This window comes from Chiloscyllium punctatum, chromosome 25, assembly GCF_047496795.1.
Source record: "Chiloscyllium punctatum isolate Juve2018m chromosome 25, sChiPun1.3, whole genome shotgun sequence".
NCBI lineage: Eukaryota > Metazoa > Chordata > Chondrichthyes > Orectolobiformes > Hemiscylliidae > Chiloscyllium > Chiloscyllium punctatum.
In genome coordinates this window covers 58,899,536-58,914,874 of record NC_092763.1, presented here as the reverse complement: position 1 = coordinate 58,914,874, position 15,339 = coordinate 58,899,536, and the positions used below count along the sequence as shown (strand labels likewise).

Sequence of the window (15,339 nt, the reverse complement as noted above, 5' to 3'; positions counted from 1 at the left end):
TGCACACACAGGAATTATTTCATTCAAGGTTCTTTTCTGTTGTCAAAAATACACTTGACCTCTGCTTAAAACACAGAGATTCGAAGCGGGACCTCCTACCTAAAGTGCACTGTATAAACTGAGATGTCACCTCTTGTACATTGATAAAACCTTTAATTATCTCATTAAAAATCACACAACACCAGGTTATAGTCCAACAGATTTATTTGGAAGCACTAGCTTTTGGAGCTCTGCTCGTGGAATACAAGATTGTAAGACACAGAATTTACAGCAAAAAGTTTAGTTTAGTAACTGAAATTATATATTGAAAAAGACCTGGATTGTTTGTTAAGTCTCTCATCTTTTAGAATGACCATCTTGATTTCAGTTCTTTCATATGTAAATCCCAGAACTTTTTTTTAAAAGTTACATTCTCAAGTGAACTTTAACAATAGGTGCCATGTTGGCCAAGAGAATACACCGAAGGTGAGAGGCTGGCTGTGCCCCAAAGTTCAGACTGATTCAATTTCTAAAAAAGGGGATTTGTCCTTGGAAGATGGTCACCTGAAGGTCCCAGGTCGAATGTCCTGGACCGCTAAAGTGCTCTCCAACAGGGAGGGAACACTCCTGTCTGTTGATTGCTATGCGGTGTCCATTCATCCGTTGCCATAGACTCTGCTCGGTCTCACCAATGTACCATGCCTCAGGGCATCTTTGCCTGCAATGTAGGAGATAGACAATGCTGGCTGAGTCATATCAGTACTTGTCGTACACATAGTGGGTGGTGTCCCCACGTGTAATCGAGGCACCCATGTCGATACTCTGACATGTCTTGGAGTGTCTGCCGTGACAGGGTTGTATGGTGTTGTCCTGAAATCCAGGCAGTTTGCTGTGAACAGTGATCTGTTTGAGATTTGGTGGTTGTTAAAAAGGCGAGGAGTGAAGGCGTGGGGAAGGCCTTGGCAAGGTGCTCATCCTCATGGACAAGCAGGCTGCAAAGAACATGGCATAGTTTCTTGGATCCTGGGAAGTACTTGGCAATGAAGGGTGCCCTGTCTGTTGCACCTTGTGTCTGTCTCAGAGGAGGCAATTACAGTTTCTCACTGTGGCACTCATGATCAATTATTTGGACATTGTATTCCCTTCTCATGAGGGCCTCCTTGAGTACTTCCAAGTACCTGTCACATTCCTCCTCATCTGAACAGATCGGGTGGAAGCTGGAGATGTGTAGCATAATGAGGTAATCCATACAAACCCACGGACAGGGCACTCGGAAGTACTCAAAGATGCTCTCATAAGAACGGAATACAATGTCCAAATCATCGACCACTAGTTCTGCATGCCACAGCGAGAAACTGTAATTCCCTCCTCTGAGGCAGACATGAGGTGCAACCGACAGGGTAGAGTGAGGTGCAGAGGTGCCCATCCTTGATGGAGATGCATGTGTGTCCAAGAATGAGACAGATACCCATGAGTCGTCCATGATGAGTTTGATGGTAGGATGAAACTCGCTGATATCACTGTGTAGTTGCTTCAGTGATTACTCGCCATGGGTCCACAGGAAGAAAATGTCATCAATATACCTGACGTATAATGTTGGTTGGAGGTCCTGCATAGAGAAGAAGTCTTGTTCAAACTTGTGTGTAAAAATGTTGGCAAATTGGGGTGAAACTTTGGTCCCCATGACTGTGCCACGTGCCTGGATGAAGAACTGGTTGTCAACGGTAAAAATATTACAGTGAAGCATAAAGCGGATGAGTTATAGAACGGTGCTCGTAGATTGGCAGTTGTTGGTGTTCAGTACTGAGGTTGCTGCTGCTGCAATACCATCATTATGGGGGATGCTGGTGTGAAGTGTTGAAACATCCATTGTGATGAGGAACTTTTAATTTTAAATTATGTGGTGACAAAGACTTGAAAGGAATCTTGATTTTGCATTTTAATCAGCTGTCTACCTCCTAATTGATTAAAGGATTCAACAAGGGCAGCCAGCTTTAAAGTTGTTAACTTTTTGCTTACAAATACTGTGTCCTCTACCTCTCTATTATACCACTTGAGGAAGGAGCTAAGCTCCGATAGCTTGCAATTTCAAATAAACCTGCTGGAAAATAACCTGATGTCGTTTGCCTTCTGATCATCATTCCTTCATTGTCACTAGGTCAAAAACCTGGAAATCCCTCCCTAATGGTATTGTGGGTCTACCTACAGTACGTGGACTGCAGCAGCTCAAACTATCTTTTCAAGAGCAGCTAAAAATAGGCAATAAATGCTGGTCAGCCAATGATACCTATTTTCCACAAGTGAATAAATGTTTGAAAATTCAAGTTAACAAAGCTTATGCAATTGTCCAACAGCTATGAGATGGAGAGTCGAAAAGTGTGGGACTGGAAAAGCACAGGTCAGGCAGCATCCGAGGAGTAGGAGAATTGACATTTCAGGCATAAGCCCTTCATCAGGAATACGGGGTTTGCAGTAGCTGGAAAGGTGAAAGGTATATGCAGGTGGGGGTGATAGTGACAGGCCGGGGGAGGATGGAGTGGATAGGTGGGAAAAAAGATGGACAGAAAGACAGTTCAAGAGGGCGGTGCCGAGTTGGAAGGTTGGTTCTGGGATGAGGTGGAGGGAGAGTCCCAAGGCAGAAAATGAGGCGTTCTTCCTCCAGGCGTCGGGCGGCTTGGATTTGGCGGTGGAGGCAGCCCAGGACTTGTCCAGAGATGTTCCTTGAAATGTGTTTTCTCTCTCTCTCTCTCTCTCACACACACACACACACACACACACACACCTCTGTGTCCAACTACTTCAACACCCCCTCCCACTCTGCCAAAGACATGCAAGCTCTGGGCCTTCTCCACTGCCAAATCCAAGCAGCCTGATGCCTGCAGGAAGAAAGCCTCATCTTCCACTTTGGGACCCTCCAACCATACAGCATTAACATCGACTTCACAAGTTTCCGCATCTTCCCTCCCCCTACCTCACCCCAGATCCAATACTTCAACTTGGCACTGGCCTCTTGAACGGTCCTACCTGCCCATCTTCCTTCCCACCTACCTGCTTCACCCTCACCTTTGACTTATTCTCAATCACCCTCCACCTGCCTATCGCCTTCCCAGCTACCTCACCCCACCCTCCTATTTGTCTCTCAACACCACCCATCACTAACATTCCTGATGAAGGGTTTATGCCCAAAACATCAACTCTCCTGCTCCTCCGATGCGGTCTTAACCGTTGTGCTTTTCCAGCACCACACTTTTCGACTCTGATTTGCAGCAGCTGCAGTCCTCACTTTCTCCTGGTTATGAGGTTCATACAAGCTGTATGGATGTGTGTGGAAACTGCAGGGAGGATGAGAAAACTGCCCATGGCTTTGTGGTATAGGGAGTCATTCAAGTGGGAAAAGTAAATAGGAACATAATAATGGTTGGGAACAATATAATCAGTAGAACAGATATTGTCCTGAAGCCAGAAGTGCAAGCTCAAATACTGTGATGCGTACCAGGTGCCAGAGTTAAAAGGACATCTCCTCAGGGTGGAAGAGAAACCTGGAGTGAGGTGAAAGGATCCAGTTGTTATTGTTCAAACTGGTACCAATAACATTGGTAGGACTAGAAAGGAGGCTTTGTAGAAACTCCAAGGTAATAATCTCAGGATTGCTAATTGAACCACAGGTGAACTGATATGGGGTAAGTAACATCAAGGAGTTAACAGCTCAAATATAATGGCTTGAAGAATGGAGTGGGATGAATGGAAATTGAAAAAACTGCAGATGCTGGAAATCAGACACAAAAATAGAAATTGTTCGAAAAGCTCAGCATGTCTGGCAGCATCTGTGGAAAGAAAGCAGAGTTAACATTTCAGGTCCAGTGATCCTTCCTCAGAACGATGACAAAATAAACACAATAGCTATCATTAGATGAAAATATACTGGTGAAACTACTGAGGCCAAAATCCAACAGGATCCTGAACCTGATGGTCACATCCTTGGATGTTAAAGAAAGTAGCTACTGAGATAATGGATACACTAGTAGTAACTGTCCGAGAATCTTGAGAAACTGGAAGAAGCTCAGAGGATTGGAAAATGCCAATATAACCCTTATTCAATAAGGGAGAAACACACAGAGGTCTATTATGCCAGTTAGTTGAACTTGTCATTGGGAAATTGTTTGTTATTATAAAGGATGTAATAGCATTGCATTTAGAAGTACATTGTATGATCACAAAGAGTCAGCATGGCTTCTAAAGCAGAGATTATGCCTTACAACTTTAATAGAATTCTTTAGAGAGATAAAGAAGCAAAACATTCAAAATTTCCAAAAGGCATTTGATAAGGTATCGCACATAAGCCTATTTAAGATAAAAGCAAACAGTTCTAGAGATGGATAGGCAATTGGCTAACTAATAGAAAACAGAGTTGGGATATGTTGAGCATTTTCAAGATGAAGTGAATGAATGAAGTGCCTGGGCCACAATTATGTATAGTACATATGAATGACTTGGATAAGGAAAATGAATGTACAACAGACAAGCTTGAGGATGTCATAAAAAATATTGCGATGCGGAGGTGCCAGTGTTGGACTGGGGTGGACAAAGTTAAAAATCACACACGCCAGGTTATAGTCCAACAGTTTATTTGGAAGTACAAGCTTTTGGAGCGCTGCTCCTTTGCCAGGTATTAGCACTCCAAAAGCTTTTACTTCCAAATAAACCTGTTGGACTATAACCTGGTGTCGTGTGACTTTTAACTTTGAAAAACAAATGATGAGGATAACAAACTGTATTTAGACAGACCTAGATAATTTCGCAAAATCTTGACATATGGAATGTAATGTGGGAAAATAAGATATTATGCATTTTGGCACAAATAGAGGAACTCAACATTATTTAAATGGAGAAATATTGCAGAAAGTTGCAGAGGTGCATTTGGGGGTCCCCTTACATAAATTATAAAAAGCCAGCACACAAGAAGCCAGGTAATAGGGAATGCAAATGGCAGTTGGCCTTTGTTTCAAAGGGAATGGAGTCCAAAATAATGAAGTCCTGCTGAAACTATATAAGGGATATATATAGTTAGGTCATACCTAGAATACAGTGAACAGTTTTGGTCCCTTTATCTAAGGAAAGATATAGCGGCAACAGAGGCAATCCAGAGAAGGTGCACGATATTGATCCTGGGCTTGGAGAGATTTTCTTATGAGAAGATGTGCAGGTTAGGCCTGTGCTCATTGGAGTTTAGAAGGATAAGATGGAGTGAACTCTATTGAAACAAAATAACCTTTGGTGGCTTGATACAGTGGATGCAGAGAAGTTGCTTCGCAATGTGGGAGAGGCTAGGAAAGAGAGATAGTCTCTTATAATAGAAATGTAAGACAGAAGTGAAGAGGAATATCCAGTCTTAGAGGTTAATGAATGGGGAATTATTTGAATCGGAGAGCTGCAGAGACTACATAATTAAGTGTATTCAAGGATAAGATAGCTAAAATAGCAATCTATAATGGAATCAAGGGTTGAGGATTTTTAGATCAGCTACAATCACACTGAATGGCACAGCAAATTCAAGGGGATGATTGATCTCCTGTTTTTTTTTGTTCAGTTTCTTTATTGTGGATATCGCTGGCTGGAAAAGAATTTATTGCACAGAGTTCCCCTTGAATAAATCGTGGCAAGCTGCCTTCTTGAATTGCTGTAGTCCATTTGCTATATGTTATTAGGGAGGTTTTGGGCCCAGCGACATTGAAGGAACGGCTGCAGAAACATCCAGTGAATCACTGACAATGCTTTGCGATAACCCTGTGTTAGAGCAATTCAGCTATCCCCACCAGCTTTACCCCATTACCTTGCCCATCCTTTCAGAAAAGTGCAACATATTTCTCACTCTCATTTCATATCTCTATCAAGTCATGAAATAAATCCTCATTCAAAAATGCTGTAGAACATGTCAGGAGTATCCAAAAATGAGGTGACAACATGGGACTGAACAGATACTAAACAGTGCAAGCAGCATGTATTTCAACCAAGCAACTGCATGACCAACAGATTAGACAAAAATTCTGTAACACTGCCACATCTACTCATGAATATTGATGGACAATCAAACAAATAAATCAGCGGACGCAGATCAACAGACATTCCCATCCTCAAGGATGGGGTTGGCACATCAGTTAAAAAAAAGGCTGAAGCACTTGCAGCCATCTTCAATCAGATGATTCATCTCAGGCTCTGCCTGAGATCCTTAGCGCAGCTGTAAGTCTCCAATCAATTCAAATCACAAGTCACTCCATGACATGAAACAGCAGTTTAAGAGTCAGGATACTGCAAAATTTATGGACTCTGACAACATCAACTGGAGCAGTGAAAAATCTGTACTCCAGAACAAGCCATGTCCCTGGTTTAGCTGTTCCAGTACAACTAGAATACTGGCATCCATCTGACAATATGGAAAGTCGGCCATATGTATCATATCTGTAAAAAGTAGGACATATTACTCAGACAATTTCTGCCCTAACAGTTTACTGTAAATCCTGTGATTGAAGTTGCCATTGCCAGTACTATCAAGCACCACTTACACAGCAATGAGTTTTCACTGTTACCCAGTCTGGGTTCAGCTAGGGACACTCAGCTCCATCTTTATTATAGCCTTGCTCCAAACACAGACAAGATGGTAGAGTTCCAGAGGTGAGGAGTGAAAGATTGTACTGGCACAATGGCAACATTTGACCAAGTGTGACAGGAAGCAGCCTTAGCAAAATTGAAAGCAAAGGGTATCAGTGGAAATTTCAAGCTACTTATAGCTATCCATATCAAAAAAGGAACGTGGCTGTGGTTGTTGAAGAAAATCACATCTGGCCTTGGACATCACTATGGAAATTCTTGAAAATAGTACACAAGGCCCAACTGTCTTCAGCTGCTCAATGTCCCTCCCTCCACAGACTGCAATCAGTGAAGATAGGTAACTGCACCTCCTTCACAATAACACTCAATATTGGAGCCTCCCAAGAATGCATCCTCAGCCCCCTACTGTACTCCCTGTACACCCACGAGTGTGTTGCAAAATTCCAAATGAATGTCATAAACAAGTTCACTGATGACACCACCATAGTGGGATGGATACCTAACAATGATGAGTCAAGTACAGAAGGGAGATAGAGGCCGGTCAACATCGACAAAACTGAAGAAGTAATCTTTGACTTTCATAAGAAAGAAGGAGAACACATCTCCGTCAAAGGAACTGAGGTCGAGAGGGTGGAGAGGGTCAAGTTCCTCAAAGTAACAATAACAGTCAACCCATCCTGGACGTCCCACATAGATGAGAAGGTCAAGGGTGCATAATAATGCCTCTTCTTCCTCAGGCAGCTCAGGAAACTCAGCATGTCCAGAAGGACCCTCACCAACCTCTACAGATGCACATACTGTCTGGGTGCATAACAGTCTGGTATATAACTGCTCTGCCCAGGATCATACAAAACTACAGAGGGTGGTGTGCACAGCCTAGGCCATCACAGAAGCCAACCTTCCACCCACAGACTCCATTTAGATGACACGCTGCTGCGGAAAGGCTGCCAACATCAAAGACCCTTTGCACCTCATACTGATCTCCTTCAATCTCTTCCATCAGGCAGAAGATACAGAAGCCTGAACACGCACCAGCAGGTTCAGGGACAGCTTTCTTGTGGTAGTTATTAGACTACTGAATGGGCGCTCTCGCTTAAAATAATGCTGATTTGGCTAACACAGATCTCTGTTGTACACCCTGTGCAATGTTACCTGTACCCCTCGAAATCTTTTGTTCTGTACATCCTTGCATACAATAATCTGCCTATACTGCTCATAAACAAAGCTTTTCACTGTACTTCAGTACACCTGACGATAAAAAAAATCAATCAATCCAACATACAATCAGACATGGGCATGTTCATTGTTGGTTAAACAGTACTTAGTACCACTCAACTCTGAAGACATTGAAGTGGTCTACACCCAAACGCAGTAATACTTGAACAATATTCAGGTTTGGGTCTGAAGAGATCTAACCATGCTTCCTTGACTTTGAATGCCATCATCAGGGCTGAAACCCATCAATACCCTATAATTACCATTGACCAACATATCAATTTGATTGCCAAAGATAGTGTGGCTGTGATAGCAGATCAGATACTGAATTCTGTGGCAACCTCTCAACTTTTATAGCCTGTCCACCAGGCACAAATCAAGAGCATGATGGAATACGTTCCACTAGACTAGACTGGACAGATACAGCTCCAACAATCTAGAAGCTTGACAACATTTGGGACAAAAGTCTGCTTGCTCAGAACCCCATATTCCACCTTAAAACATTCACTCCCTCCACCATCAGTTTTTAGATACATTGCAACAAGTTTAAAAGCCTCATTCAACAGCACTTTCCAAACTCGTGTCTTTTACAACCTAGAAAGTCTGGATAATGGACATCTGGGACAATCACCAAACTCTCTCCCCCCTCAACCATTCCTCTCTTTCTCTGCCATTCCCTCCTCACCCCAAGTCATGCATCATCCTGACTTAGAACTAGATCATCCCTTCACGGTCACTGGGTCAGAAAAAAAAACAAATTCCCTTACCACAACACTAAGCATACACCTAAAACATATGGATTGCAGTTGTTCAAAAGGGCAGCTCACCACTATAATTGCTTTCAGCAACATAGATGAACAATAAACACTGGTGTTGCCAGCAATACTCTCTACCTTAAAAGAGTAAAAAAGATACAATTTTTTTTTAAAACCAGCATACTTTTTCCCCATCCAGCAGGAAAGAAAATTCATATCTTATCTAGCAAGTGACAGGTTTTTTATTAACCACACCAGCTGAGATCACGTAACTGTGATTTCATTGCTGAATAACTCCAGCAGTAAGAAAATACTAACTTAGCATGAAATATCTGTCAATGGAAAATTAAGCATGCGTTCAATGTAGTGAACTCTATCTGCAATGCACAACTATTTCCATTGCAGGTACTTTTCCTGTGAAGAACTTCCTAACATCAGTCTTAACTACTTTACCCTTGTTTGATCCAGTTTCTACTTCTCCTACTGTTGTAATGAAAAGTAGCTTTTTGATTTATTAATTTGCTCAAGTGTATTGTATACCTTTGAGATCAGTGGTTAAAAATGTGTTGCTGGAAAAGCGCAGCAGGTCAGGCAGCATCAAAGGAGAAGGAGAATCGACGTTCCGGGCATAAGCCCTTCTTCAGGAATCAGTGGGCTCTTTATTAAAAGGTGAAAACCAAGCACCTTCAACTCTTCTTTATCTCAAATCCACAACACTTGGGATCAGCTCATGACTCTTCTTTAGATAGCCTTTAATTGTCCACATTGACATTACTCTTAAGCTGTAGACTAACCAAAACATCTTATAGTTTGATCTCGAGTTCCTTAGCCTCCCATGTCATCATGAAAATAAGCAGGTACAATGGTTGGTTTCTAAACACTAAGAAAGATCCAACATGAGCAATTCTTTCACAAATTTGACTTGTACCTGGTTATAAACATTTCATTTAAGTCTGTCTCCATTTTACATGTGCCAGAATTTACTATAAACATAAATTTAGTACTGCAACAATTGCATTTAAATATGTAGGTGGGAAACTCTGAATAGTATGGCTGCATTGATCCAAGAAATTTCAGGCTGCCATAATATAAATGCAAAGTTTAGTTCATTTATTAAGCACAATTTGTACCCAAGACTTAATAAAAGCGTAATATGTTTTTACCATTTAAAAGCTATTTGCTAAAAAGAAACTTGTACTAATTTGCAGATAAATCAAAAACGATCACTTAAGTAACAACAAATTACTTTAAAATGCTTAGAAACCTACTCTTGAAATAATACTGCCATGTCATTCACAGGAGGATGCATGAGAATATAAAAACAGAAAATGCAGAAAGGTTCTAGTAGTATCTGTGGAGAAAGAGAGGTAATATTTCAGGTCAACATCCATGCGTCAGAACTCGGGGAAGATGGCAGTTTAGTGGTAACATCAAGGGTTGAATGAGTTCCAATCTCACAACAGAAATTAAATTCAATTATAAATCTAGGGTCAGTAATGGTCACCTTGAAATTATCATCAATTGTCGTAATAATTAACTCTATCTGGTTCATTAACATCCTTTAGTGAAGGAAATCAGTAATTCACATCTAATTTAGTCCACAATGTGACTGATTCTGAAAAACCCTCTGAAATAGCTTAGGAAGTCATTCAGTTCAAGAGCAATCGATGCTGGTCTTGCATCGATAGTAGAAGAAAGTATCCAGTGAATTACAGACCAGTCCGATTAACAACTGTGGAAGGAAAAATAATGGGAGTCTCTAAAGAAGACAATGGAATAACTTCTAAATGAGTGCTCAAAAGGAAAACTTTTGCTTGAATTTTTTTAACTACTAGACTCAAAGCAACGGAAATGTGATAGACTTATTTGAATTTTCAAAAGGTGTTTAATAATGTGTCCCATAATAAACTAATTAACATGGTCAAACAAGGAGGTGGCAAGGGCCAAACGGTAGAAATGTTAGTTAGCTGACTTCAGGATAGAAAGTAGAAGTAAAGGGAGGTTATTCATAATAGTGGAAGATGGGAAAGGATATTCTATAAGTGATTGGTGCCTGAACTACTACTGTTCACAATATTCATGTTGATGATTTTGAATTTTGATTTCGGATTCCAATTTCTAATAACGAGTTGGGGGGGGGGGGGGGGGAGGTGGGTGAGAGAAAAGAGCAGAAACAGCAGTCAATACAGAGATGGTCTGCTATGAATTACAGAAGGACATTAATATAGTTGCCTAATGCACAAATTATGGTAAGTAAAGTTCAGGACAGAATCAGGAGATAGTAATAGTAGGAATGGAAAATACTGGCCTGGGTGAGATGGAGGAAAATGGGGATCTCAGGCCAATACAAATCATTAAAACTTGACCATAGGTTAGCAACGACATGAAAAGAATCAAGTGCTAAGCTTTTTCTTCCCCCAAGAGCAGCAACAGCAAGAAGGCAGGTTATGCTAAATCTGTACCAACCTTTAATGACGTTACACTTAACCAGAATGTCATGCAGTTCAGCCAGCTATACTATACAAAATATACAGAGGTAGTGAACAAGGTGCAAAAATGATTTACAAGGAGGATACCAGGAATGTCTAGGTATAAATGTCAGGAAAAGAATAAAACGCTTAGCTTTTTTCAACAGAAGAAAGACAAGGGATGAACGAAAAAAGGTCCTTTCCAAAATCTTTCATAGACTTTACAGTGAATGCAGAGAATGTTTTTTTTTTGGTGAACAGCACACCCAGAAGCCTCACAATGAGATAGTCACCAAGAAATCCAATAGGAAATTAAAAAATAATCTCAAAGGGTGGTGAGAAAATGGAACATTCTGCCACATAGTGTAGTTAAACATAGTAGAGATGTATTTAAAAGGAAGCTTGGCAAACCGGTGAAGAAGAAGGGAATAATAGTGGGTTACGAAAACAGATTCAGATGAGGAAAGATGGGATGTGGCTGAGTGGAGCAGAAACACTGGCACGGACTGGTTGGACCAAATGGCCTATTTCTGAACTGAATATCCTATGCAATTCAATGTAGACTGTTAACATTGGCAGTGTTTTATCTTGTATGAAGTAATATATTTCAAAAGCAAAATTTAAGAAAATTAAAATCAAATAAATCTTTATTTCACCATCACAAAGCAATCTGGACATTATGTTAAATATGTTGAATGTTTTTCAATTAATTTGAGCAAAGTCATTCACTAATCTTTTCATTCAGTACAAATGGCTGCAGTTCAATATAATTTCAGTGGTAAAGTCATAAAGTTAAATAACAGGTATAATATTTTACAAACTTATCATCTTGTATTCAAGTTTAAGCTTTGATCCCATCTTGTGAAAAAGAGTTCTGATTTGGTTAACCAAAGCAACTAACAAAGTGTTTATCATTCTTAAACCATGGCAGTGAAATTCAAGTAGTTTACAGTCATGTCCATTATGGATGATTAAAATTTGGGTTGTAGGAAATCCTCTGTCATATAACAGCCATCCAATGGATATTTACATAAGTGAATAGATACAATCATAACTGTTATTCAAAACAATTTCATTTCACAGGAGTTTTTGTTTTATTCTTGTGAAATTTGCAACAATTGTGGATACTGACAGCAAGAATCTTATCTCTTTGCACCATGATCCCATTATGGTAAAATTTATGCCATCGCTGCAGTTTGCCAATTAATAATTTGAAGTCTATTGTTCACAACATTTATATGCAAAATACAAGTAAAGAAACAGCCGTTGGCTTTCAGTACACTATTGTATACTAAATTAACAAAATAAATTTAAAATACACTTATATGTTTACTGAAATTAAACATTACACACGTGTTGCATTCATGAGTTTTCTATGCTAAAGGTGTTTTACAATGCAAGTTGTTGTTGTCAATAAGCATTACTATTCTAAAGATGTCTCAGTTGAAAGACCCTGTAGTGGCCAAATTATCACAATTTACTAAGCTGGAGGAGTCTCAATAAATGAAAACAGCAGAAATCTTATTCTAAAATGCAGCTAATTATATTTTGGTTTTGCTATACACACAACCCATGGGGCTCTCAGGAAAATACAAATCAGAGCTCAAAAACAACAACTTGTACACTGTCTTCAACACAATTATAAATTTCAAGAAGCTTCACAGGAGAAAAAGAAACATGTAACACAAAGGAACTTCATTGGACAAATGAAGTTTAGTCAATAAGGTAGATCTTAAGGATGGCCTTAAAAAGAAGAAAATGAAGGAAACAGATGTTTAAAGAGTGAATGCCCGAGGTTAGAGTATTGGCACTTGGAGCAATTAAAATCTGAATATCAAAGTGCAGAATTATCAGAGAGCAATATCTCGGTTTTGCCGGTCTGCAAAAGTTTAGAGACAGAGAGCCCTCAGGACATGAAGAATTTTAAAAACTAAAGTGAGAATTTTAAAATCATCATGATACTTAGCCAGGAGCTCATGTAGGTCAAATCAGCACAAAGACAAGTGAATGAGGCTTGATGCAATTAAGTACATGAATCGTATTTTTGCGCATCACAGAAGATTGAGTGTGGATGGCTGACCAGAACATGGCGATAGGTAACAAGGACATAAATATTGTTTTCAACAACAGAAGGGCTGAGGTTATCTAGTTTTATGGAGATGTAACATGCAGTTTCAGTCATGGAATGGAGGTGATCTTATGTGCATTGAGGTCAAACATGATGCCAATTTTTGAAGGCTGGTTTATGGGCAGGGATTTAACCTGTGATTAGAGAATTAGATCAAAATCCAGGAATTTCTTCCTAACAGCATTGTGGGTGTTCTGACAGCACATGTCCTGCAGATGTTCAAGAAAGCAGCTCAACACCACCTTCTCAAGGATAACAAGGGATGGGCAATAAGTGAATGGGCAATAATGAATAAAAAAAGGTTTGTGGTTGGGAATGAAGACAACGGATTGTCTTCCCAATATTCATCTGAAAGAAATTTAGAGTCATAGCATGGAAGCAGGTCCTTTGGCCCATGCTGACCATGGTGCCCACTCAGCTAATTCAAATTGCCTGCATTTAGTCCATATCCCTCTTAACCCTTTCCATTCATGTACTAATCCAAATATTTTTAAAATGTTGCTATTGTATTTGCCTCAAGTACTTTCTCTGGCAGCCCATTCATATACAGTCAGTTCTTCTACAACGCAATGGTTATGTTCTTATGCAACTTCACATTATAGAAAAAAATTGTGCTTCAGAAACAGCGCTTAAAGTGTTGGTGCTGTAATGGTATTATAGCCAATACAACGTTTGTGCTGTAGAAACAGCATTCCTGGGTCATCAATCACGTTACAGCAAACTTGTATTGATGAAATGCATATTATAACATGTTATGCACCACCCGCTGCATGAAGATGTTGCCCTTCAGATCCTTCTCAAATCTTTCTCTTCTCACCTTTAACCTATGCCTCTAGTTTTTCAATTCCCCATCTCTGGGAAAACGATTATATGCATTCATCCTATTTATGCCCCTCATGATTTTATACATCTCAATATTACACACCTCATTCTCCTATGTTCCAAGGAATAAAGTCCTAATCTCTCCCTATAACGTAGGCCTACTACAGAATTTGTGCTCATCACAACTGAAGGGTAGTAAAAGGGCTGAGAAATGTTTTGGTGAAGCTATTTCACTAAACAAACACAAACCTAAGGTCCTCTTCCAACTAGCTCCCACAATAGGTAGATATATTTGACAAAAATCATGACCTTGAATGTGCCAGCTCAGCTTTCTGTCAACTGCAGAAAGTAGTATATGAAGACCAGGATTTCAAATCGCTGACTATGGTAAAGGTTTACCAGGAAGTAGTGATTTTGTGCTACCTTTTGCTTTGGGAACTTAGGCAATTTACAGAAGGCATCTCAAAGCACTAGGGAAGTACCACAGACAGTGCCTTCACAGGATTCCCCAAATCCAGTGGCAAGATAGGCAGTTCAATAGTAGCTTCCTTTCTCAAGCCAAATTGTACTGCATCGTGGTACTAATTAGCTCTGCTAGGTCAGACATGTCATCTGTATGTTTGATACCAGATTTCTAAGGCAACTCTTCTACTTGGTTCACTGGAGACGCCTAGGTGGAACGGTAGAAATGCTTTAAGGATCTCTGAAGAGCTCAAATATATCTGCTGACTCATGGGAGACCTTAGTTGCACTGACTAAAATGGAAAGGTGCATTTGTGAAGGCACTAAAAACTTTGAGACACTGCACTGGGAATGTGCATAGACAAAATCAAGAGGGAGCACCTAAGCTATTTACCTAAGTTTTCAAGTACCACTTGCCCTACATTTGGCAGAAGTTGCAAATCATGCATCGAATCAGAGCAGGATCTGTGTCATCACCATCCTGAGGGACTGCTTAAGTAGTTAACAGAGCTATGCAACATTCAGGAAGATATGAAAACTGATGTTATATCTTTAATTGATCTTGCATAGGGGCACAAGATCAATAAGAAAAAGGAGGAAATCAAATAAACATCCTTGGTGGACACAGCAATAGTGATGCTCGAGCACGAAGGCCATTAGAGAAGATTCTTGATTAAAATGGAAGCAGGCGAGTGTACCCACACAGCTAAATAATAGTAGAGAGACGTTAGAGAAGGATAGTGTGGTCAACCACGTTAAAAGCTGCAGCACGGTGAGAAAAAGGAACAATTTTCTTTTATTACAGTCACAGTGTCACTTGGGAAGTTTCAATATTGGGGGCAAGGGATTGGAGAGACTGTGAAACATAAAATTCTGAAAAGATACAGGCACAAATTTGAGAAAC

At 40.1% G+C, this 15,339-nt stretch overlaps 1 protein-coding gene across 3 annotated transcripts in view; it reads right to left on the bottom strand.

The window, feature by feature from the left end:
- LOC140495970 (ubiquitin carboxyl-terminal hydrolase 12-like) overlaps positions 1–15,339 on the bottom strand; it is a 69,160-nt gene that overhangs the window by 51,850 nt on the left and 1,971 nt on the right. The window lies entirely within an intron of this gene.